Genomic DNA, 26005 nt, shown 5'->3' with positions numbered 1-26005 from the left:
GCAAATAAATATTAAATAGTGGGATTCAATCGAAAAGTTTTTCTTTTCTTTGAATTCAGATTTCAATTGTCATTTTCTTCACTTACTGTTACTCACAATTGTACAAGAAAAGCAGTTTATTTAAGCATGTAGGTATAGTGGTGTATAGAAACAAAATTACTAGTGAGTTGATTTTTCCAAATAAATTTGTACAAATTCCAAACAAATTCTGCGCATCAATAGATGCTCTTTTCAATCAATAGTATTTCCCATTCCCAGAGCTTAGAAATGTTATATGAAAAATAGGAAGTAAACGTTGCACGATAGAATTTTTGTAAGATTTGTTTTCGTTAGTGATATTTTAAAGGACAGATGTCTTATGTCATGTATCATGTTTTAATTAATAAATCAAAAAAGACAAGCACTGGGAATCATATCGATCGTATTTCCCATTCTCAAGCATGTTTATGGCGCAGCTTTGGCACTATTTTTCGACCTCATCTTGTTTTCCTAATTGTAAAAACGATGCGATCAAGCTAATGACTATCTTTTCATGAAAGTACATTCAAAAGAAGCTTAAGTTTTGATTTTCATGCAAAAATAATTATCTGAAGGAGCGCTAGCTAAGAAATAGTTCCATTTCTCGTTTTCATATCTAATGCTCTATTCAGTAATTTTTTTCTAATTCAGATATATTGCAAAATTGAAGCCAAGTAAACCAATAGTAAAATTTTGAGATTAATCATTTTGTTGTAGATATCCTTTTTCTTCAAAAGCGAAATATAATAATAATTTTTCTGAACTCTTGTTTTTCAAAGATGCTAACTTTTGAATGCATGGTATTAATATCAAAATATCAAAAAATCTGCCATGAACAAATACTTCATATTGTCAATTCAAAACAAGTTTCGTATGTGGCTCTGAAGCCCGAAAGTTAAGGCCATCTGTAGACCCGTTAGAGGGTTAATTTCTAATTTTCTATACATATTCATTCAAGTCTGTAAAAATTATCTTTTGTGTTTACATTATTTTTCTATAAATATTATAAAACTAAATAAGGTGTTCATCAAGTAACATAAATGACGCTTACATGTATTTACGCACCCAAGGAAAGAAAATATAATTATTCTACACAATACGTTGTGAATTTTACTGGCAAATAAGGATTTTGAGGAATACGGAACGGATATTTAAAAATATAGTCTAATATAACATCGATACATCTACAAGTTCCTGAAAAATTTTATAAAGATTATTGTGGCAGTAGAAAGGCTAGGTCACGCCGCTAGGTGGATTAATTCGGGTTTTTTAGGATAACTTTTAAACTACTTGTTTGTTTTCAATAAAATTTACCCGAAAAATTGATCGTTAACAAGAGCTTTCATTCGATACCAAGATCGTTGAAATCGGTCACTTGGTTCCGGAGAAAATCGTGTCACGTAATTTTCACGTTTTGCCTTTCTACTATATAAATATATAGTATAAAGGTATAGAAATCACTCGGAAAACCGGAAATGGAAAGAAGGTCCTGCGGGCCGAATGTCATATACCATTCGACTCAGTTTCGAAAACTGAGCATTTTCTGTGTGTGTGTGTGTGTGTGTGTGTGTGTGTGTGTGTGTGTGTGTGTGTGTATGTGTGTATGTGACGCTTTTTAATCTCACTCACTTTTCTCGGAGATGGCTGGACCGATTTTAATGTTCTTAGTGTCAAATGGAAGGTCTAGGTGTCCCATAGGTCGCTATTAAATTTCATATTGATCGGACTTTTAGTTCAAAAGTTATGTATAAAAATACGAAAAATATGGGACTTCATTATCTCATAGGTTCCTCAACCGATTTGAACAAAATTAATTGCATATGAAAGGGGAGCCTTGCAAACCCTTAACTTCCAAATTTCATGACGATTGGACTTGTAGTTTGAAAGTTACATAAAGAAATGTGAAAAAATAGTATTTAAAACATATTTTTGTAACATATAAGCATCAATTTTATAAAAACCATCACACATTTTATTATTATTTGAAAATTACTGCTGAGATCTATCAAACGAAACCGAGTTATTTAAAATCGGACGGTTCATTCAAAAGTTATTCAAACTTTAACATTTAAGCCCCGTATATTAAACCGTTGAAACGTGTGAAATCAAAACATATCAATCAAATGTTGATTGTATTCAATGTGTGTAATGTATGTATGTATGTATGTATGTATGTATGTATGTATGTATGTATGTGTGTATGTATGTATGTATGTATGTATGTATGTATGTATGTATGTATGTATGCATGTATGCATGTATGTATGTATGTATGTATGCATGTATGTATGTATGTATGTATATATGTAGGTGTGTATGTACGTGTGTATGTGATGACAATTTGCAATTTTTAAATTTGCATTGAAATTCAAGAAAAGTGAGAATTATGTCAATTGTCTGAAGTTATTGAAGCCTCTTAGTGGAATACTAACTCTGAATTTAAAGGAAAGAAAAAACTTTTACCGACTAAATTCCACTATTTAATATTTATTCGCGACAGATACGTATACGCTTTGAAATAAGACACTGATGAAGCCTGCACGTCGTACGTGAACTACGTATCTGTTGCAAATAAATATTAAATAGTGGGATTCAATCGAAAAGCTTTTTCTTTTCTTTGATTTCAGAATTCAATTGTCATTTTCTTCACTTGCTGTTGCTCACAATTCTACAAGAAAAGCAAAAAGCGAAGAATAGTAGTTAATTTAAGCATGTAGGTATAGTGGTGATAGGATTAAAAATACTAGTAAATTGATTTTTCCAAATAAATTTATACAAATTTCAAACAAATTTTCCGTATCAATAGCTGCCCTTTTCAATCAACAGATACTAGAGCTTAGAAATGTTATATGAAAAATAAGAAGTAAACGTTGCACGGCAGTAATTTTGTAAGATTTATTTTCGTTAGTGACATTTTAAAGGACAGATGTCTTATGTCATGTATCATGTTTTAATAAATAAATCAAAAATGACAAGCACTGGAAATCATATCGATCATATTTCCCATTCTCAAGCATGTTTATAACGCAGCTTTTGCACTATTTTTCGACCTCATCTTGTTTTCCTAGCCCTCTAACGGGATACATTGGAAAAACGATGCGATCAAGCTAATGACTATCTTTTCATGAAATTACATTCAAAAGAAGCTTAAGTTTTGATTTTCATGCAAAAATAATTATCTGAAGGAGCGCCAGCTAAGAAAAAGTTCAATTTCTCTTTTTCATATCTAATGCTTTATTCAGTTATTTTTTCTAATTCAGATACATATTGCAAAATTCAAGCCAAGCAAACTAATAGCAAAATATTGAGATTATTCATTTTGTTGTAGATTTCCTTTTTCTTCAAAAGCGAAGCATAATAATAATTTTTCTGAACTCTTGTTTTTCAAAGATGCTAACTTTCAAAAGTTCAAACGCATGGTAATAATATCAAAATATCAAAAAATCTGCTATAAACACATATTTCATATTGTCAATTCAAAACAAGTTTCGTATGTGGCTCTGAAGCCCGAAAGTTAAGGCCGTCTGTAGACCCGTTAGAGGGTTAATTTCTAATTTTCTATATATATATTCATTGAAGTCTGCAAAAATTATCTTTTGTGTCTACATTATTTTTCTATAAATCACGTAAATATTATAAAACTAAATAAGGTGTTCATAAAGTAACATAAATGATGTTTACAAGTATTTACGCACCCAAGAAAAGAAAATATAATTGCTCTACGCAATACGTTGTGAATTTTACTGGCAAATGAGGATTTTGAGGAATACGGAACGGATATTTAAAAATATAGTCAAGTTAATTATAGATGTTCCTGAGCAATTAAATAATGATGATTGTGGCAGTAGAAAGGCTAGGTCACGCCGCTAGGTGGATTATTTCGGGTTTTTTTATAAATGTCTGTTGAATATTACATCATTATTCACAAACGGGCCATAATATTTGAGAGCGAAATAATTTAACGTCAAACTGATAGTATTTTATATGGCAGAAAACATCGTCGTTAGCACCAACGCTAAGATTGTCCTTCTAGAAAATTAACAAATTTATGATCGAAAATCTTTGCAACCATCAAATTACCCAGCATAATCAGAAAGAATAATTAATTTTAGTCACGTTTTAGACAAAAAGAGTGATTGCATGCATTGCTTTCCTTAGAAAAATGCAATGCAATAATGCGCAGATTTAGGCACAGATTTTTTATTCATGTTCCAAATTCTGCGCAGTAATGTATCCTACGAAGAAATCGCGAAAGAATACGCAACTTCACCCAAATGGCTGAAGTATAGGCATGAAAATTCAAGTAGAATCTTTAGCTTGCATTGATTGGACCCCTATGCTGTGTCTCGGGGTCCGAACCTACGAGCGCCAATTCATGAAACCATGTCTTCTATTTTTTTAATGTCCAACCTCATGGGGCTGTCAGAGCGTGGGGAAGTGGTTTCTATATGAAAACACAATTGTTAGTACAGTAGACTCTCGGAAAAGTTAATCGATTGGGGAATCGGTCGATTAACTTTTCCGAACTATTAACTTTTCTGAGTAGTCCTAAAAGTCATTGAAACTGATGAATACAAAAGCTAAAAATGCATTCCGGGATATAGGATACATATTTTTATGTACCTGGAAGTTGTAATGGAAAGAAATATGTAGCAATATCTTTATGAAATTATAGTTTCATAGTTTTGCCTTTCTACTATATAAATATATAGTATAAAGGTATAGAAATCACTTGGAAAACCGGAAATGGAAAGAAGGTCCTGCGGGTCGAATGTCATATACCATTCGACTCAGTTTCGAAAACTGAGCATTTTCTGTGTGTATGTATGTGTGTGTGTATGTGACGCTTTTAATCTCACTCACTTTTCTCGGAGATGGCTGGACCGATTTTAATGTTCTTAGTGTCAAATGAAAGGTCTAGGTGTCCCATAGGTCGCTATTGAACTTCATACTGATCGGACTTTTAGTTCAAAAGTTATGTATAAAAATGCGAAAAATATGGGACTTCATTATCTCATAGGTCCCTTAACCGATTTGAACAAAATTGATTGCATATGAAAGAGGAGCCTTGCAAACCCTTAACTTCCAAATTTCATGACGATTGGACTTGTAGTTTGAAAGTTACATAAAGAAATGTGAAAAAATAGTATTTAAAACATTTGTAACATACATACATTAATTCAATGAAAAGCATCACACATTTTATTATTATTTGAAAATTACTGCTGAGATCTATCAAACGAAACCGAGTTATTAAAAATCGGACGGTTCATTCAAAAGTTATTTAAACTTAAGCACCGTACGCACACTTAAGCACCGTATATTAAACCGTTAAAACGTGTGAAATCAAAACAAATGTTGATTGTATGCAATGTGTGTGATGTATGTGTGTGTGTATGTATGTATGTATGTATGTATGTATGTATGTATGTATGTATGTATGTATGGATGTATGTATGTATGCATGTATGTATGTATGTATGTATGTATGTATGTATGTATGTATGTATGCATGTATGTATGTATGTATGTATGTATGTATGTATGTATGTATGTATGTGTATGTGATGACAATTTGCAATTTTTAAATTTGCATTGAAATTCAAGAAAAGTGAGAAACATTGTTTTGAATGTTTTGAAGTTTTTGGAGCCTCTTAGTGGAATACGAAATTTGAAATTAAAGAAAAGAAAAAGCTTTTACCGACTAAATTTCACTATTTATTATTTATTCGCGACAGATACGTATACGCTTTGAAATAAGACACTGATGAAGCCTGCACGTCGTAGGCGAACTACGTACATTGGCGTAGTTAGGAAATTTCCCTGGGAGGGGCCTAGGGGGTGCCTTTCAAAAAAAATTCACTTTGTATAAACACTTATATAAGCGTTGTCGTTAGCAGCATAGAGCCGAAGTGGCTCGTGCTGTTTCAAGCAGTCGTCTCCAGAAGTCGCTATCATCCTGGCCGAGCCATCCTGCACGTGGAGCCTCCTTGTTCTTGGTGTCCGTTGGGATGTTGTAGAGAACTATTTTTGTCGCATTGTCGTCCGGCATCCTTATGACGTATCTGGACCACCGTAGCCTACCATTTTTCGCCAGATGTGCGATGGGAATCTCTCCAAGCAGTGCCTGTAGCTCGTGATTCATACTTCTCCACCACTTTCCGCTTTCAGTTTCTACTCCGCCAAATATCGTCTGCAGTACTTTCCGCTCGAACACGACAATGGCGCGTATGTACTCCGTGAGCTGCATCCCGGCTTCAACTGCGTAAATAACTACCTTTCTAATAATGGTTACCCGATCAGGAGGGCATAACAAGATAACATCAAATTTATAACACATTCTGATATTTATAACACATTGTGTTACAAATCGGAAATAAACTGATCAGGAAGTGAAAACAAAAGTTTCAAATTTGTAACAGATTTTGATAGTTATAACTCATTAAGTTATATAGGAGAATTAGGGCTTTGGCCACTACTAAAAATGTTACATAGGATTAAATTCCCTTTGAATCAAAGGGATCAAAGTTGGATTGTATTTAATTTACGCTTTATAGAATCCGCTCGAAAATCGTTGAGCTTCAGCTGTTGCTACTTCCCCGGAATAAGGCAACGAATACATCCAAATTCGCTAAGCGAGACGCCAATAAACCGAAGAGCCAACGGATCCTCGTTGCAAGCCGTCTAGAAGTATATCGCCGCCAGCTACAATTGTGACGTTTCAAGGTTGGACACATTCGTGAAAAAGGCGTTGAAGTTAGTTTTCAACAAGAGAAAGCTGGTCCAAACAAAGAACTGGCGCTTCCGGTTCCTTCGCCTACCAAACTTGCTAGCGAGAAGCAAGATTACTAAGTCAAAGAAGACCATAACAAAGGCACCGAAAACTCCAAAGCCAAAAGAAGTTGTTCTAACGGAGAATGCGGTCCGAAAAAAGCTGGTGCCAAGCAGTAAATTTCTTCGATTTGTATTATTAACAGCTGGTAGAAAACAATCAGTTCTTTTAAGAACTACTGAATAAGTATATGAAGCAGTTGAATTGATTTTGCGAACGGCATCATTTTCGCGTTGTTGGGGTTACAAATAATAATGAGAGTTACGATTTTATCTCCCTATCCAGATCCGGATGCGGCAAAGGTGGTAAAACTCGGCAGCAGCCGATTATTGTTTGGTGTCGAGTGGAAATTACGCCGACCGTGTTGGATTCGAAACATCGATCTATTATTGTCAATTGCAAGGAAAATTGTCCAATCAATAAGTGCGCAATCGCTCATAAAAGTGCTATTTTAGCTTAAATCGTTTCGGTCTCTTCGGCGCACTTATTGCTTGGAAGATAGAATATTATATAAGCTAGAAAACCCAAATTTAGGTCGCGGAAGCAGAAGGGTTTAAATTGGTGGGACTGCCCATCTGAAGGACGAAAGTTGACAATGGACACTACGAGTAAGAAATTTGAGAATTAGAGATTAACAAACGGACCTTTTCAGGTCCACCATATAAATTAGCTGAAGAGTTGAAATTATGAATTTCTCACATGTAAGAACACAATTCTTTAATGCGCAACTTGAGCATCTATATATGAAATTCAAACAAAAATCACCGGCTTTAGTATTGGGAGACGAATTGCGCTACATTCGTAGTCCTACTTCAAACCTGCGCCCGTGCCACTAGGCATGGACCCTTGTACTTTTTGCCTTTCTACTATATAAATATATAGTATAAAGGTATAGAAATCACTTGGAAAACCGGAAATGGAAAGAAGGTCCTGCGGGCCGAATGTTATATACCATTCGACTCAGTTTCGAAAACTGAGCATTTTCTGTGTGTGTGTATGTATGTGTGTGTGTGTGTGTGTGTGTGTGTGTATGTGTGTGTGTGTGTATGTGACGCTTTTAATCTCACTCACTTTTCTCGGAGATGGCTGGACCGATTTTAATGTTCTTAGTGTCAAATGAAAGGTCTAGGTGTCCCATTAGTCGCTATTGAATTTCATACTGATCGGACTTTTAGTTCAAAAGTTATCTATAAAAATACGAAAAATATGGGACTTCATTATCTCATAGGTCTCTTAACCGATTTGAACAAAATTGATTGCATATGAAAGAGGAGCCTTGCAAACCCTTAACTTCCAAATTTCATGACGATTGGACTTGTAGTTTGAAAGTTACATAAAGAAATGTGAAAAATTAGTATTTAAAACATATTTATGTAACATATAAGCATTAATTTAATGAAAAACATCACACATTTTATGATTATTTGAAAATGACTGCTGAGATCTATCAAACGAAACCGAGTTATTTAAAATCGAACGCTTCATTCAAAAGTTATTCAAACTTTAACACTTAAGCACCGTATATTAAACCGTTAAAACGTGTGAAATCAAAACATGTCAATCAAATGTTGATTGTATTCAATGTATGAGATGTGTGTGATGTATGTGTGTATGTATGTATGTATGTATATATGTATGTATGTATGTATGTATGTATGTATGTATGTATGTATGTATGTATGTATGTATGTATGTATGTATGAATGTATGTATGTATGTATGTATGTATGTATGTATGTATGTATGTATGTATGTATGTATGTATGTATGTATGTATGTATGTATGTATGTGTGTATATATGTATGTATGTGATGACAAATTGCAATTTTAAAATTTGCAATGAAATTCAAGAAAAGTGAGAAACATGTCAATTGTCTGAAGTTTTTGAAGCCTCTTAGTGGAATACGAACTCTGAAATTAAAGAAAAGAAAAAACTTTTACCGACTAAATTCCACTATTTAATATTTATTCGCGACAGATACGTATACGCTTTGAAATAAGACACTAATGAAGCCTGCTCGTCGTAGGCGAACTACGTATCTGTTGCAAATAAATATTAAATAGTGGGATTCAATCGAAAAGTTTTTCTTTTCTTTGAATTCAGATTTCAATTGTCATTTTCTTCACTTACTGTTACTCACAATTGTACAAGAAAAGCAGTTTATTTAAGCATGTAGGTATAGTGGTGTATAGAAACAAAATTACTAGTGAGTTGATTTTTCCAAATAAATTTGTACAAATTCCAAACAAATTCTGCGCATCAATAGATGCTCTTTTCAATCAATAGTATTTCCCATTCCCAGAGCTTAGAAATGTTATATGAAAAATAGGAAGTAAACGTTGCACGATAGAATTTTTGTAAGATTTGTTTTCGTTAGTGATATTTTAAAGGACAGATGTCTTATGTCATGTATCATGTTTTAATTAATAAATCAAAAAAGACAAGCACTGGGAATCATATCGATCGTATTTCCCATTCTCAAGCATGTTTATGGCGCAGCTTTGGCACTATTTTTCGACCTCATCTTGTTTTCCTAATTGTAAAAACGATGCGATCAAGCTAATGACTATCTTTTCATGAAAGTACATTCAAAAGAAGCTTAAGTTTTGATTTTCATGCAAAAATAATTATCTGAAGGAGCGCTAGCTAAGAAATAGTTCCATTTCTCGTTTTCATATCTAATGCTCTATTCAGTAATTTTTTTCTAATTCAGATATATTGCAAAATTGAAGCCAAGTAAACCAATAGTAAAATTTTGAGATTAATCATTTTGTTGTAGATATCCTTTTTCTTCAAAAGCGAAATATAATAATAATTTTTCTGAACTCTTGTTTTTCAAAGATGCTAACTTTTGAATGCATGGTATTAATATCAAAATATCAAAAAATCTGCCATGAACAAATACTTCATATTGTCAATTCAAAACAAGTTTCGTATGTGGCTCTGAAGCCCGAAAGTTAAGGCCATCTGTAGACCCGTTAGAGGGTTAATTTCTAATTTTCTATACATATTCATTCAAGTCTGTAAAAATTATCTTTTGTGTTTACATTATTTTTCTATAAATATTATAAAACTAAATAAGGTGTTCATCAAGTAACATAAATGACGCTTACATGTATTTACGCACCCAAGGAAAGAAAATATAATTATTCTACACAATACGTTGTGAATTTTACTGGCAAATAAGGATTTTGAGGAATACGGAACGGATATTTAAAAATATAGTCTAATATAACATCGATACATCTACAAGTTCCTGAAAAATTTTATAAAGATTATTGTGGCAGTAGAAAGGCTAGGTCACGCCGCTAGGTGGATTAATTCGGGTTTTTTAGGATAACTTTTAAACTACTTGTTTGTTTTCAATAAAATTTACCCGAAAAATTGATCGTTAACAAGAGCTTTCATTCGATACCAAGATCGTTGAAATCGGTCACTTGGTTCCGGAGAAAATCGTGTCACGTAATTTTCACGTTTTGCCTTTCTACTATATAAATATATAGTATAAAGGTATAGAAATCACTCGGAAAACCGGAAATGGAAAGAAGGTCCTGCGGGCCGAATGTCATATACCATTCGACTCAGTTTCGAAAACTGAGCATTTTCTGTGTGTGTGTGTGTGTGTGTGTGTGTGTGTGTGTGTGTGTGTGTGTGTGTGTGTGTGTATGTGTGTATGTGACGCTTTTTAATCTCACTCACTTTTCTCGGAGATGGCTGGACCGATTTTAATGTTCTTAGTGTCAAATGGAAGGTCTAGGTGTCCCATAGGTCGCTATTAAATTTCATATTGATCGGACTTTTAGTTCAAAAGTTATGTATAAAAATACGAAAAATATGGGACTTCATTATCTCATAGGTTCCTCAACCGATTTGAACAAAATTAATTGCATATGAAAGGGGAGCCTTGCAAACCCTTAACTTCCAAATTTCATGACGATTGGACTTGTAGTTTGAAAGTTACATAAAGAAATGTGAAAAAATAGTATTTAAAACATATTTTTGTAACATATAAGCATCAATTTTATAAAAACCATCACACATTTTATTATTATTTGAAAATTACTGCTGAGATCTATCAAACGAAACCGAGTTATTTAAAATCGGACGGTTCATTCAAAAGTTATTCAAACTTTAACATTTAAGCCCCGTATATTAAACCGTTGAAACGTGTGAAATCAAAACATATCAATCAAATGTTGATTGTATTCAATGTGTGTAATGTATGTATGTATGTATGTATGTATGTATGTATGTATGTATGTATGTGTGTATGTATGTATGTATGTATGTATGTATGTATGTATGTATGTATGTATGCATGTATGCATGTATGTATGTATGTATGTATGCATGTATGTATGTATGTATGTATATATGTAGGTGTGTATGTACGTGTGTATGTGATGACAATTTGCAATTTTTAAATTTGCATTGAAATTCAAGAAAAGTGAGAATTATGTCAATTGTCTGAAGTTATTGAAGCCTCTTAGTGGAATACTAACTCTGAATTTAAAGGAAAGAAAAAACTTTTACCGACTAAATTCCACTATTTAATATTTATTCGCGACAGATACGTATACGCTTTGAAATAAGACACTGATGAAGCCTGCACGTCGTACGTGAACTACGTATCTGTTGCAAATAAATATTAAATAGTGGGATTCAATCGAAAAGCTTTTTCTTTTCTTTGATTTCAGAATTCAATTGTCATTTTCTTCACTTGCTGTTGCTCACAATTCTACAAGAAAAGCAAAAAGCGAAGAATAGTAGTTAATTTAAGCATGTAGGTATAGTGGTGATAGGATTAAAAATACTAGTAAATTGATTTTTCCAAATAAATTTATACAAATTTCAAACAAATTTTCCGTATCAATAGCTGCCCTTTTCAATCAACAGATACTAGAGCTTAGAAATGTTATATGAAAAATAAGAAGTAAACGTTGCACGGCAGTAATTTTGTAAGATTTATTTTCGTTAGTGACATTTTAAAGGACAGATGTCTTATGTCATGTATCATGTTTTAATAAATAAATCAAAAATGACAAGCACTGGAAATCATATCGATCATATTTCCCATTCTCAAGCATGTTTATAACGCAGCTTTTGCACTATTTTTCGACCTCATCTTGTTTTCCTAGCCCTCTAACGGGATACATTGGAAAAACGATGCGATCAAGCTAATGACTATCTTTTCATGAAATTACATTCAAAAGAAGCTTAAGTTTTGATTTTCATGCAAAAATAATTATCTGAAGGAGCGCCAGCTAAGAAAAAGTTCAATTTCTCTTTTTCATATCTAATGCTTTATTCAGTTATTTTTTCTAATTCAGATACATATTGCAAAATTCAAGCCAAGCAAACTAATAGCAAAATATTGAGATTATTCATTTTGTTGTAGATTTCCTTTTTCTTCAAAAGCGAAGCATAATAATAATTTTTCTGAACTCTTGTTTTTCAAAGATGCTAACTTTCAAAAGTTCAAACGCATGGTAATAATATCAAAATATCAAAAAATCTGCTATAAACACATATTTCATATTGTCAATTCAAAACAAGTTTCGTATGTGGCTCTGAAGCCCGAAAGTTAAGGCCGTCTGTAGACCCGTTAGAGGGTTAATTTCTAATTTTCTATATATATATTCATTGAAGTCTGCAAAAATTATCTTTTGTGTCTACATTATTTTTCTATAAATCACGTAAATATTATAAAACTAAATAAGGTGTTCATAAAGTAACATAAATGATGTTTACAAGTATTTACGCACCCAAGAAAAGAAAATATAATTGCTCTACGCAATACGTTGTGAATTTTACTGGCAAATGAGGATTTTGAGGAATACGGAACGGATATTTAAAAATATAGTCAAGTTAATTATAGATGTTCCTGAGCAATTAAATAATGATGATTGTGGCAGTAGAAAGGCTAGGTCACGCCGCTAGGTGGATTATTTCGGGTTTTTTTATAAATGTCTGTTGAATATTACATCATTATTCACAAACGGGCCATAATATTTGAGAGCGAAATAATTTAACGTCAAACTGATAGTATTTTATATGGCAGAAAACATCGTCGTTAGCACCAACGCTAAGATTGTCCTTCTAGAAAATTAACAAATTTATGATCGAAAATCTTTGCAACCATCAAATTACCCAGCATAATCAGAAAGAATAATTAATTTTAGTCACGTTTTAGACAAAAAGAGTGATTGCATGCATTGCTTTCCTTAGAAAAATGCAATGCAATAATGCGCAGATTTAGGCACAGATTTTTTATTCATGTTCCAAATTCTGCGCAGTAATGTATCCTACGAAGAAATCGCGAAAGAATACGCAACTTCACCCAAATGGCTGAAGTATAGGCATGAAAATTCAAGTAGAATCTTTAGCTTGCATTGATTGGACCCCTATGCTGTGTCTCGGGGTCCGAACCTACGAGCGCCAATTCATGAAACCATGTCTTCTATTTTTTTAATGTCCAACCTCATGGGGCTGTCAGAGCGTGGGGAAGTGGTTTCTATATGAAAACACAATTGTTAGTACAGTAGACTCTCGGAAAAGTTAATCGATTGGGGAATCGGTCGATTAACTTTTCCGAACTATTAACTTTTCTGAGTAGTCCTAAAAGTCATTGAAACTGATGAATACAAAAGCTAAAAATGCATTCCGGGATATAGGATACATATTTTTATGTACCTGGAAGTTGTAATGGAAAGAAATATGTAGCAATATCTTTATGAAATTATAGTTTCATAGTTTTGCCTTTCTACTATATAAATATATAGTATAAAGGTATAGAAATCACTTGGAAAACCGGAAATGGAAAGAAGGTCCTGCGGGTCGAATGTCATATACCATTCGACTCAGTTTCGAAAACTGAGCATTTTCTGTGTGTATGTATGTGTGTGTGTATGTGACGCTTTTAATCTCACTCACTTTTCTCGGAGATGGCTGGACCGATTTTAATGTTCTTAGTGTCAAATGAAAGGTCTAGGTGTCCCATAGGTCGCTATTGAACTTCATACTGATCGGACTTTTAGTTCAAAAGTTATGTATAAAAATGCGAAAAATATGGGACTTCATTATCTCATAGGTCCCTTAACCGATTTGAACAAAATTGATTGCATATGAAAGAGGAGCCTTGCAAACCCTTAACTTCCAAATTTCATGACGATTGGACTTGTAGTTTGAAAGTTACATAAAGAAATGTGAAAAAATAGTATTTAAAACATTTGTAACATACATACATTAATTCAATGAAAAGCATCACACATTTTATTATTATTTGAAAATTACTGCTGAGATCTATCAAACGAAACCGAGTTATTAAAAATCGGACGGTTCATTCAAAAGTTATTTAAACTTAAGCACCGTACGCACACTTAAGCACCGTATATTAAACCGTTAAAACGTGTGAAATCAAAACAAATGTTGATTGTATGCAATGTGTGTGATGTATGTGTGTGTGTATGTATGTATGTATGTATGTATGTATGTATGTATGTATGTATGTATGTATGGATGTATGTATGTATGCATGTATGTATGTATGTATGTATGTATGTATGTATGTATGTATGTATGCATGTATGTATGTATGTATGTATGTATGTATGTATGTATGTATGTATGTGTATGTGATGACAATTTGCAATTTTTAAATTTGCATTGAAATTCAAGAAAAGTGAGAAACATTGTTTTGAATGTTTTGAAGTTTTTGGAGCCTCTTAGTGGAATACGAAATTTGAAATTAAAGAAAAGAAAAAGCTTTTACCGACTAAATTTCACTATTTATTATTTATTCGCGACAGATACGTATACGCTTTGAAATAAGACACTGATGAAGCCTGCACGTCGTAGGCGAACTACGTACATTGGCGTAGTTAGGAAATTTCCCTGGGAGGGGCCTAGGGGGTGCCTTTCAAAAAAAATTCACTTTGTATAAACACTTATATAAGCGTTGTCGTTAGCAGCATAGAGCCGAAGTGGCTCGTGCTGTTTCAAGCAGTCGTCTCCAGAAGTCGCTATCATCCTGGCCGAGCCATCCTGCACGTGGAGCCTCCTTGTTCTTGGTGTCCGTTGGGATGTTGTAGAGAACTATTTTTGTCGCATTGTCGTCCGGCATCCTTATGACGTATCTGGACCACCGTAGCCTACCATTTTTCGCCAGATGTGCGATGGGAATCTCTCCAAGCAGTGCCTGTAGCTCGTGATTCATACTTCTCCACCACTTTCCGCTTTCAGTTTCTACTCCGCCAAATATCGTCTGCAGTACTTTCCGCTCGAACACGACAATGGCGCGTATGTACTCCGTGAGCTGCATCCCGGCTTCAACTGCGTAAATAACTACCTTTCTAATAATGGTTACCCGATCAGGAGGGCATAACAAGATAACATCAAATTTATAACACATTCTGATATTTATAACACATTGTGTTACAAATCGGAAATAAACTGATCAGGAAGTGAAAACAAAAGTTTCAAATTTGTAACAGATTTTGATAGTTATAACTCATTAAGTTATATAGGAGAATTAGGGCTTTGGCCACTACTAAAAATGTTACATATCATCACTGGTGTGCCCGGGACACACAATGGGGAACGTGCCATACATCTATACCTATAAAGAAGGATTTCTGTCTGTCTGTCTGTCTGTCTGTCTGTCTGTCTGTCCTGTGTTCCTTATAGAATCAAAAACTACTGAACCAATCGGCGTGAAAATTTGTATGTAGAGGTTTTTGGGGCCAGGAAAGGTTTTAGTGATGGTTAGAGACCCCTCCCCCCACTAAGAGGGGGGGCTCCCATACAAATGAAACACAAATTTCTGCATAACTCGAGAACTAATCAAGCAAATAGAACCAAATTTGGCATGTGGGTGTTTTCGGTGACAAGAATTTATTCTAGGGTAATTTGAGACCCCTCCCTCTTTATAAGGGGAATTATAACTCCTCTCCCCTTTAAGAGGGGGGGCTTCCATACACATTTCCTCATAACTGGAGAACTAATCAAGCAAATGGAACCAAATTTGGCATGTGAAGGTTTTCGAGGACAGGAAAATTTTCTACGCTGAATTAGGACCCCTCCTCACTCTAAGAGGGGGGGCTCCTGTACAAATGAAATACAAATTTCCTCCTAACTCGAGAACTAATCAAGCAAATAGAACAACATTTGGCATGTGGGTGTTTTTTTTGGTGACAAGAATTTATTCTATGGTGATTTGAGACCCCTCCCCTCTTTATAAGAGGAATTATAACTCCTCTCCCCTTTAAGAGGGGGGGCTTCCATACAAATTTCCTCATAACTCGAGAACCAATCAAGCAAATGCAACCAAATTTGGCATGTGAAGGTTTTCGAGAGCAAGAAAATTTTCTATGGTGAATTAGGACCCCTCCCCACTTTAAGAGGAGGGGCTCCTGTACAAATGAAATACAAATTTCCTCATAACTCGAGAACTAATCAAGCGAATTGAACCAAATTTGGCATATGTGTGTTTTTGGAGACATTTTTTTTTTCAATGATGAATTGGGACCCCTCCCCACTTTAGGAGGGGGGGTCCTATACAAACGAAATACAAATTTCCTCATAACTCGAGAACTAATCCAGCAAATGGAACCAAATTTGGCGTGTAGGTGTTTTTGGAGGCAATAATTTTTTCTGTGATGAATTAGGACCTCTTCCCACATTAGGAGAGGGGGCTCCAATACAAATGAAATACAAATTTCCCCATAACTCGAGAACTAATCAAGCAAATAGAACCAAATTCGGCATGTGGAGGTTTTTGGAGGCAAAAATATTTTCTACGGTGAATTAGGATCCTTCCACACTTCAAGAGGGGGAGTTTCTACACAAATGAAATACAAATTTCCTCATAATTCGAGAACTAATCAAGCAAATGGAACCATATTTGGCACGTGGGTGTTTTTGGAGACAAAATTTTTTTCTATGATGAATTGGGACCCCTCCCCACTTTAGGAAGGGGGGCTCCTATACAAACGAAATACAAATTTCCTCATAACTCGAGAGCTAATCAAGCAAATGAAACCAAATTTGGCATGTGAAAGTTTTCGAGGGCAAGAATATTTTCTATGGTGAATTAGGACCCCTCTCAACTTTAAGAGGGGGGGGGGCTCCTATACAAACGAAATACAAATTTCCTCATAACTCGAGAACTAATCAAGCAAATGGAACCAAATTTGGCACGTGGGTGTTTTTGGAAACAAAAACTTTTTCTATGATGAATTGGGACCCCTACCAGCTTTAGGAGGGGGGGCTCCTATACAAATGAAATGCAAATTTCCTCTTATCTCGAGAACTAATCAATCAAATGGAACCAAATTTGGCATGTGGGAGTTTTAGATGGCAGAAATTTTTTCTATGGTGAATTACGACCCCTTCCCCTTTTAAGAGGGGAGCTCCCATACAAATGAAATTTAAATTTCCTTATAACTTGAGAACTAATCAATCAAATGGAACCAAATTTGGCATGTGGGAGATTTTGGAGTCTTGAATTTATTTTACGATAGTTAGAGACCTCTCACTCCTATGGTAGGGGGATATGGACTCTCATACAAATAAAACAGTAATTTTTGCGAAACTCAAAAACTAATCGAACTCGAGAAATTCGAGACTCTTCCATAAAACATTAGCCAAATCAAGACCACAAAAACTATCTATAGTAACACTAGATCATTCAGGACGAGACGGTCGCGAGTGTTGCCGGTGACCCGCCGTCGGAAGCGCCGCCCACTGGGGGGCTTGCAAAACTCGAGATTGTGACAAAGATCATCCGAGATTCATGATTTATGTACAACACAGGTTAATTTGTGGCAATACGAAGTTTGTCGGGTCAGCTAGTTTTCTATAAAATTTAACGCAAATTTTATGTGTAATTTCAAATCTGATTTCAAGCCAAATTTTACATACAATACCAGCCTAACTTCAAGTAAAATTTCAAGTACTATTTCAAGTCAAATTTCATGTTTATTTTGAATTCAATTTGAATTCTAAATTGAATTCGAATTTAATGTCCAATTTCAAGTTTAAATTTTGCAATATCAAATCCAATACCTTGTACATTTGACATGCAATTTCAAATGAAATTCAAAGTAAAATTTCGTGTCTAATTTCAAGTACAATTGCAAATTGCAATCTAAGTCCTATTCAGTTGTTCAGCTTTCTGTGTTCAGTTTCAGTGCATCAGAACGAAATAACGATTACATGTAGCGAATTCTTATATCTATCAATTTTGCATTAAGAAAATTTTGTTGTCAATTCTAGACTTTTTTTGTTTATTTGGATAACAATTTTTTTAAGCATCCAACAACAGCAAGTATATAAAATGAAAACATAAACTATTGCAGTTAAAAATATACTCGATGCAAAATGCCGCTCCTGTTAAGCCATCTTTTATGTATTTTCTGCACTTTATTAGGTTCTAACAACGAATTGAAACGAACAACGAATTAGGATTAAAAAGAAAATCTCTCAAACTTTTATTTTGTTGGTAGATGCTTGGAACCAAACGTAATCGAGCAAACACATTATGAAAAAAATAATTAACGATAAAATAAAATGTTTTAGTTTTTTTCTCGGTTTACGTCTTGTTTACAAAATTTAAAAGCAACAAGTGTTTTCTCCAATCCTTTACTAACAAAACCTCGTATAATTGAGAAACATTTTCTTCCACGCATCATTAAAATAATTAGGTTCATAATTGTTTTTAATCTTTACTGTGGTTGGTTCCTACCAAAATCAGCAATAACATTTATAGAATCAAAACCTGAAATATAAAACTCATTTAAAAACAAAGTTTGAATGGCCAGGTTCACTTCAATATATTTTCTGGTATATTTGAAAGCACTTCGAGCAACACTGTCAGAACGGTGCAACACTGATAAAACGGATTCGATTTCTTTTTCTTGATCACAGTCTCGTACCAAAAGAGATCTATTTATAGACAGCTCGAACAGCAAAAACTTACAACTGACAGAATAAGCTATCGGTCAAATCATATGAGCATTTAAACTACCTACATTCAAGAGTAGTTCTGGTACAGTGGTTAAGACGATGGCATCGTGTGCGGTATGTCGTGAGTTCAATTCCGACTGAAAGGGTACGGTTTTTGAAATTGAAAAAATGTGTGAAAATCTTTTTTTGTTGCTATTTGTAAATGTTCCCGATAAATAGTTGTACTATTTTTGACAATTGGTCGGGAAAATGTCGATATAGCAGACAGAGGTAAAGAAGTTTTTGTTTTATCAAAATTATAACACAATTTGTTAGAAATACGGTAACAAATTTTGATATAATTTTGTTCAAAACATAACAAACTTTGTTATATTTTTGCTACCACTGCTAAGCAGTTTTGTTAGAATTTGAGTTATTTTAACCACTTGCAGTAGCTAAATTATAACAGCCGTTGTTAGCAAAAAATCGGTCGAAAAATAACAGGATCAGTTATAATTTTGTTATGCCCTCCTGATCGGGTATGTACAATGTTAGCTTCGTATGACGGCTATCGTAGCTTCTGGATCGTAGAGTTTTGCTTCGCAAAGCTCCTGGCTAGAAGTCGACTACCCTTGTGCCTCTCGTTTCGATACCCGCTCGTCGGAACAACTCCTCAAGAGCAATGTTGTACAGCATGCAGGATAAGCCGTCACCTTACTCAACCCTCGCTGCGTCTCAAAGGGACTCGAGAGTGTCTCCGAGATGTGCACGAAATACATACTCGATCCTATGTAACTCTGATCAGTCATGTCAGTTTATGCGAAAAATCATGTTCTTGCATTATCTTCCATATAGGTGGTCTAGATTGACTGTATCGCATGCTGCTTTAAAAACAATAAAGATGTGGTTCGTGGGTAGGTTGTACTCCCGACATCTGATATGTCTGATCTGTCGAATGGTAAAAATATGCTCCTTAGTTGCCCGAGCCCTATGAAGCCTGTCTGTTAATTCCTGTTAATGTTAACAAAATCTAGGAGGGTACGTTGTACGCCGCTTTACCAGTGTTATGCCTCTTCCAAGCAGCACACTTTTGGCGCTTTTAGTTGCAGCAACTCATTTATGACTAAAACTTAACTAACTTAACATTTGTTATAACAACTGTATTACCAGGGCTCCTTACATCTAGTTCTCCGGTAGCTTCTCCTCCTCCCAAATCTTGGAAATAACCCCCGTCGCTATCAGATGTAAGCTTTCGGTATGAAATATCATAATTACAAAGCTGTTGATATTCGTTTGGTATTACCACTAGAAAAATAAGGAGGAAATTATTTTATACACTGAATTTTTCCGCTTTTCAATTTCCAATGGTGAAAATTTCTGGAGGGGGCCTGCAGAATTCTGGAGGGGGCCTGGTCACCTAGGCACCCCCTCTAGCTACGCCAATGACTACGTATCTGTTGCAAATAAATATTAAATAGTGGGATTCAATCAAAAAGATTTTTCTTTTCTTTGATTTCAGATTTCAATTGTCATTTTGTTCACTTGCTGTTACTCACAATTGTACAAGAAAAGCAAAAAGCGAAGAAAAGCAGTTAATTTAAGCATGTAGGTATAGTAGTGTATAGGATTAAAAATACTAGTGAGTCGATTTTTCCGAATAAATTTATACAAATTTCAAACAAATTCTGTTTGATCAATAGATGCTCTTTTCAATCAATAGATACTAGAGCTTAGAAATGTTATATGAAAAATTGGAAGTACACGTTGCACGGTAGTAATTTTGTAAGATTTGTTTTCGTTAGTGACATTTTAAAGGACAGATGTCGTATGTCATGTATCATGTTTTAATAAATAAATCAAAAAAAGACAAGCACTGGGAATCATATCGATCATATTTCCCATTCTCAAGCATGTTAATGGCGCAGCTTTTGCACTATTTTTCGACCTCATTTTGTTTTCCTAACCCTCTAACATTGTAAAAACGATGCGATCAAGCTAATGACTATCTTTTCATGAAGGCACATTCAAAAGAAGCTTAAGTTTTGATTTTCATGCAAAAATATTTATCTGAAGGAGCGCCAGCTAAGAAAAAGTTCAATTTCTCTTTTTCATATCTAATGCTCTATTTAGTTGTTTTTTCTAATTCAAATATATTGCAAAATTGAAGCCAAGCAAACTAATAATAAAATTTTGAGATTAATCATTTTGTTGTAGATATCCTTTTTCTTCAAAAGCGAGTATAATAATAATTTTTCTGAACTCTTGTTTTTCAAAGATGCTAACTTTTGAACGCATGGTATTAATATCAAAATATCAAAAAATCTGCTATGAACACATGATTCATATTGTCAATTCAAAACAAGTTTCGTATATGGCTCTGAAATCCGAAAGTTAAGGCCGTCTGTAGACCCGTTAGAGGGTTAATTTCTAATTTTCTATTTCATTCAAGTCTGTAAAAATTATCTTTTGTGTTTACATTATTTCTCGGTAAATCACGTAACTATTATAAAACTAAATAAGGTGTTCATCAAGTAACATAAATGACGCTTACAAGTATTTACGCACCCAAGGAAAGAAAATATAATTATTCTAAGCAATACGTTGTGAATTTTACTGGCAAATAAGGATTTTGAGGAATACGGAACGGATATTTAAAAATATAGTCAAGTTGATTGTAGATGTTCCTGAGAAATTAAATAGTGATTATTGTGGCAGTAGAAAGGCTAGGTCACGCCGCTAGGTGGATTAATTCGGGTTTTTTATAAAATAATACCTTTCACTAAGTTTAAAACAGTCGGTTACACTAGTTTACTTTTGTTTTTTCGTAGTCTACGTTTTGATTAAAAATAAGCGTTCGCGCTAATTTTTAGTTCCTTGCTGTTCCTTCTTTTGCATTTAAAATTCAATCTGAGTTTGCGCTTTTCCAGTATATTTCCAAAAATCCTGAAGTAACTATATGCCCGTATTGAACTATTGTTGCAACTGTCCGATACAAGAGTTTAATTTAATCTCAGTTATGATGCGACTCTGTATGAAACTGTGGAAAGGTGACAATAAGCCGAAAAATGAGAAATATAGATAGAAGGTAAACACACGTGTGTGAAGAAACGCTTGGACAACCAATAAATTCAAACTCTCAGAAAAGTTAAGGCAAAAATTAACTTTTTAGAGCGTTGCATGAGAGCTGATATACGCTTAACTTTTCTGAACAATTAACTTTTCAGAGAGTTAACTTTTCTGAGAGTCTACTGTATTAGTCTAAAGTGTAATGTTCAGTATGCAGAAAACCCAAATCAATTCGTCCTTCACGTTATCCAGAATAAAATATTTAAAATGAGGCAATCAAATTCAACAAACAATATTCCTTTGCCACCCGAACAGCACAAGAAGGCCGGATGATGGATCTAATAATGGTAATGGCTAATGCCGGATGTTTTGGTGTGCTTTCAGCGTATAAAGACATAAACAGCATGTCAGGAGTATTTATTTTCACTTTTTGGGTGCGCAGAATTAGGAGCAAACATGCGCAGAATTAGGAACATGGACAAGAGAGTGCGCAGAATTAGGCACCGTGGATAAGTTTACAAAACAAAAAATATACTCAATTGTTGGTCGACTTATAATTCCCATATTTTTTACCAGATATTATAGACCGTAGCACTACACGTTACTGCTATCCACGTTGTTAATTTAAATCTAGAATACTTAGAATAGCGGAAGAACCATAAAAATGTTTACGGTACTTTGATAAATGTTACATACAACGCATGTAGCATGTATATATGTTGCATATAGCATGTAAACATGAATAATCGAATGATTACAAGCATAAATACATGCTACTATCACTACAAAGAGACTTACGTAGTCCTGCGTCACCTGTATATGCGGTCGTGTCTTGTACACAACCCCTCTGATTTTTCCTTCGATTATTTACGAAATTCCAGAAATGTTTCGGGTTACCTTTTATATTACTTTGCAATTCACCTAAGTATACCTCATATTCTTCTCGGTGAGCCGCTTTGAACATCCGTAGAACTTTTTTATAATGAGCCACATTTTCATCTGACCTTTCACGACACATTTTTCTTAGAGCCGCTCGTTTGGATTTCATTAAATTAATTAGTGCACCAGAAAACCATTCAGGATAGATACAGCGAGATTTTTGCTTTTTGGTAACCATTGGAGCATGGCGAAAGAAAATACTAAATAACACGTTATAAAACTGCTCGGTATAGTAATCCACAGAAGTATCAACATTGGCAGCATTGCCGATTTCGATATTGAAAACACCAACTGAGCGAAGAAAATCAAACATCACACACGCTTGGCTTATATATCCCTCAACATCACTTCTGAACATTGATTCTGTGACAAAAATATTGTGCCATTCAATGTTTCCTAAGTCAGCGCGTACGCTTTCAATGTCCATTGCATTAAGATCCAAATACTTTTTGAACACCCCAACTTCACACTCATTTAATTCAATCACTTCGATGATCAATAACATCGCACGGTGATGAACTTCGTTTTTAATCAGCGGGTCCGTTAATGCCAGCTGACAGATGTTTGTATCCGTAGTGAATACCAAATCAAGAAAACAATTGTTGACTGAAGTTTTTGGAGCGTCTTAGTAGAATACGAAACCTAAAAATAAAAAATAAGAAAACTTATCCAATTTAATTCTACTATGTGTATTTTATTCAATGACAGATACGTATTTCGCCTACGACTTGCAGGCTTCCTCAGGCGTTCGAAAACAGACACTGAGGAAGCCTGCAAGTCGTAGGCGAAATACGTATCTGTCATTGAATAAAATACACATAGTAGAATTAAATTGGATAAGTTTTCTTATTTTTTATTTTTAGGAAACAATTGTTGTTGTTTGGTATATCACATATTTGGATCAACCCGGCCGCAAGAAATTCACCGATCACAACGACATCATCATCTGAGCCGATGGACACACTTACGGACTCGACAAAAAGGCAAAAGGAGCGATAACGATCAATGCTAGAGGTAGGTGGAATATAGCCACAGCACAAAAAAAGTGATCCGGTGTCTGCTGGCATTGTTTTTAGCTACTGCGTGTTCGGTACTGGCGATGCAGTTTCGGATGGCAATGAGAGCACCACCTCCAGATGTTTTACCTTTGTTATACTATAACAAAGGTTTAGGAATTGGTCGAAAAACACGAAATTGATCCGAGGCCCAGAGGGCCGAGCCACATATACCAATCGACAGGGTTCGACGAACTGAGCAATGTCTGTGTGTGTGTGTATGTGTGTATGTATGTGCGGGGCGCAACTTTTCTATCGCCTGTTTCTCGAAGATGGCTGAACCGATTTGTTCGCTATTACTTTTGTTTGAAAGGTATTATTGCCTAGTACATCACTATTGAATTAGTTCGAGGTCCGACATTTCGTTTAAAAGTTATAAGTAAAACCCGAAATAATCCACCTAGCGGCGTGACCTAGCCTTTCTACTGCCACAATCATCATTATTTAATTGCTCAGGAACATCTATAATTAACTTGACTATATTTTTAAATATCCGTTCCGTATTCCTCAAAATCCTCATTTGCCAGTAAAATTCACAACGTATTGCGTAGAGCAATTATATTTTCTTTTCTTGGGTGCGTAAATACTTGTAAACATCATTTATGTTACTTTATGAACACCTTATTTAGTTTTATAATATTTACGTGATTTATAGAAAAATAATGTAGACACAAATGATAATTTTTGCAGACTTCAATGAATATATATATAGAAAATTAGAAATTAACCCTCTAACGGGTCTACAGACGGCCTTAACTTTCGGGCTTCAGAGCCAAATACGAAACTTGTTTTGAATTGACAATATGAAATATGTGTTTATAGCAGATTTTTTGATATTTTGATATTATTACCATGCGTTTGAACTTTTGAAAGTTAGCATCTTTGAAAAACAAGAGTTCAGAAAAATTATTATTATGCTTCGCTTTTGAAGAAAAAGGAAATCTACAACAAAATGAATAATCTCAATATTTTGCTATTAGTTTGCTTGGCTTGAATTTTGCAATATGTATCTGAATTAGAAAAAATAACTGAATAAAGCATTAGATATGAAAAAGAGAAATTGAACTTTTTCTTAGCTGGCGCTCCTTCAGATAATTATTTTTGCATGAAAATCAAAACTTAAGCTTCTTTTGAATGTAATTTCATGAAAAGATAGTCATTAGCTTGATCGCATCGTTTTTCCAATGTATCCCGTTAGAGGGCTAGGAAAACAAGATGAGGTCGAAAAATAGTGCAAAAGCTGCGTTATAAACATGCTTGAGAATGGGAAATATGATCGATATGATTTCCAGTGCTTGTCATTTTTGATTTATTTATTAAAACATGATACATGACATAAGACATCTGTCCTTTAAAATGTCACTAACGAAAATAAATCTTACAAAATTACTGCCGTGCAACGTTTACTTCTTATTTTTCATATGACATTTCTAAGCTCTAGTATCTGTTGATTGAAAAGGGCAGCTATTGATACGGAAAATTTGTTTGAAATTTGTATAAATTTATTTGGAAAAATCAATTTACTAGTATTTTTAATCCTATCACCACTATACCTACATGCTTAAATTAACTACTATTCTTCGCTTTTTGCTTTTCTTGTAGAATTGTGAGCAACAGCAAGTGAAGAAAATGACAATTGAATTCTGAAATCAAAGAAAAGAAAAAGCTTTTCGATTGAATCCCACTATTTAATATTTATTTGCAACAGATACGTAGTTCACGTACGACGTGCAGGCTTCATCAGTGTCTTATTTCAAAGCGTATACGTATCTGTCGCGAATAAATATTAAATAGTGGAATTTAGTCGGTAAAAGTTTTTTCTTTCCTTTAAATTCAGAGTTAGTATTCCACTAAGAGGCTTCAATAACTTCAGACAATTGACATAATTCTCACTTTTCTTGAATTTCAATGCAAATTTAAAAATTGCAAATTGTCATCACATACACACGTACATACACACCTACATATATACATACATACATACATACATGCATACATACATACATACATACATGCATACATGCATACATACATACATACATACATACATACATACATACATACATACATACACACATACATACATACATACATACATACATACATACATACATACATACATTACACACATTGAATACAATCAACATTTG

At 34.2% G+C, this 26005-nt stretch overlaps 1 protein-coding gene across 1 annotated transcript in view; it reads right to left on the bottom strand.

The window, feature by feature from the left end:
* LOC128742312 (uncharacterized protein C05D11.13-like) overlaps nucleotides 1-26005 on the bottom strand; it is a 141855-nt gene that overhangs the window by 59305 nt on the left and 56545 nt on the right. The gene's annotated exons all lie outside the window — the stretch shown is intronic.

Source organism: Sabethes cyaneus, chromosome 3, assembly GCF_943734655.1.
Source record: "Sabethes cyaneus chromosome 3, idSabCyanKW18_F2, whole genome shotgun sequence".
Lineage (NCBI taxonomy): Eukaryota > Metazoa > Arthropoda > Insecta > Diptera > Culicidae > Sabethes > Sabethes cyaneus.
The sequence above is the reverse complement of the archived record's forward strand: the minus strand, read 5'-3'. Positions and strand labels throughout refer to the sequence as shown.